This window comes from Macaca fascicularis, chromosome 2 (genome assembly GCF_037993035.2).
Source record: "Macaca fascicularis isolate 582-1 chromosome 2, T2T-MFA8v1.1".
In the NCBI taxonomy this organism is placed as follows: domain Eukaryota; kingdom Metazoa; phylum Chordata; class Mammalia; order Primates; family Cercopithecidae; genus Macaca; species Macaca fascicularis.
In genome coordinates this window covers 101768299-101770286 of record NC_088376.1, presented here as the reverse complement: position 1 = coordinate 101770286, position 1988 = coordinate 101768299, and positions in this window count along the sequence as shown.

The following is a 1988-nucleotide window of genomic DNA, read 5'->3' as shown; positions in this document are numbered from 1 at the left end:
TTACATGATCCCCGCTCTGACATCCAAGCTAGAATTAATCTTTCTTCCTTTGAACTCTGATAGTGATTAATGTTTTTCATCCTTTATGCAGCAGTCCTGTGTGTTAGATATTATTTCCCCAGTTTTTCATAGTTACTCTGAAAATATTTACTGTAGTCATATATTTTGAGTATGAAATATGAGCGACATTCAAAAGGTCCTGGAGAGTGAAAGGCAGTCCTACTCCCATCACTGCTCTGTGACCACTGTTGCCAGTTTTGTTTGTTTGCTTGTTTGTTTTTCCAAGATGGAGTCTTGCTCTGTCACCAGGCTGGCGTGATCTCAGCTCACTGCAACCTCCACCTCCTGGGTTCAAGCGATTCTCCTGCCTCAACCTCCTGAGTAGCTGGGATACGGGCGCGCGCCACCATGCCCAGATTATTTTTGTATTTTTAGTAGAGACAGGGTTTCACCGTGTTGGCCAGGATGGTCTGGATATCTTGGCCTCTTGATCCACCTGCCTCAGCCTCTCAAGGTGCTGGGATTACATGTGTGAGCGACTGCACCCAGCCTATGTATCTTCTTTTTAAAACACAGGTGTTGGCATAAGATAAACAGTGTTCTCCACCAGTTCCCCACTGGTAAATATTTAGGTTATTCCCAACCGTTTGGATTAATCAATGCTGAGTTGTACATAATTCTTGCATATTTGCATCAATATATTCATAGGATGCATTGCTAGGAATGGAATTGTGGGATCCAGGGTTCTGCACATTTTAAATGTTGATGGGTGTTGCTCAATTCCCTTCTGTTAGGGCCATACTGTTATCTCACTGTCAATGTGTAAGGGCGCCTATTTCTATTTCCTTGCCAACAGTTTCTTCTGACATCACACACACACATAAAAATAGTCCTTTGTTCCAAAAACATGGACATTTTACCTTTCTACTTAAAGTGTGCGCACACTGACTGAAGCTCTGTGTTGCAGTGATATGTGCTGCTAGGATTGTGGCTCTGTTTTGAATTTGCTAGCCAGGCTACGGCTTTCCAGTCAGGTATTTTTTGTTTTGTTCACGTTGTTGCTGCCGTTGGGCCGGGGTAACCTGTGTGAATTTCCCTCTACTGCCCAGCCAGATTTCCTTTCCAGTGGACGGGCTTAGTGTCTCATCCGGCAGTCCTGTTTCCTGGTGATCTGGGCCAAGTGTCTCATCCGGCTGTCCTGTTTCCTGGTGATCTGGGCTTAGTGTCTCATCCGGCAGTCCTGTTTCCTGGTGATCTGGGCTTAGTGTCTTATCCGGCAGCCCTGTTTCCTGGTGATCTGGGCTGAGTGGCTCCATGAGAAGTTGCACCCATCTTCTCCAGTAGTGCGTCTTTTCACAGCAAGCAAAACATTTTCACCATGTTTCTAGCGGGACAGGCACTAGCTCTTTTCTGGACATCAGGAGACCTGGCTTTGTTCTGGTTCAAGCAACAGCTGGTGAGTTACCAAAGACAAGTCGCATCTGGCCCCTGGTCCTTTGCTTTATAAGTAGAATCACAGTCCGAGTGGGCATCACTGCCCTGGTCTCTATGCGGTGCTGAGTGTTGTGGGGATGATGGCTAAGTGTCAGGATGCATTTCCACCACTAGGGGATTATAGGCCAGCCAAAGACACAGGAGGAAAGCTAACAGCCCTGGGCAGGTACACAGAACCAGAGGAGTTTGAAAGGGTGGTTCCAAGCTCCTTGGTGTGATTGATGTGATCACAATAAACATTTTATCTCTAAGTCTTGGGTCATTGGACCAACAGAAGAGAGAGCTGGTGTTGAGTTGTAGTGAGAGGTGCGTGGTTTGTGAGCCTGCTGAGCCTGGCTGGGACTCAATTCCATTGAGTCCCATTCCATTTTACCTTCTGTTTCCACCTTTTTCGTGCTCCTGCTTGTTTCTCCAGAAAAAAAATGCAATAAATTCCTTTCAAAAACTTTACAAAAGCCATAGATGCTTATTGAAAATAGTTCAAATGATTTGGA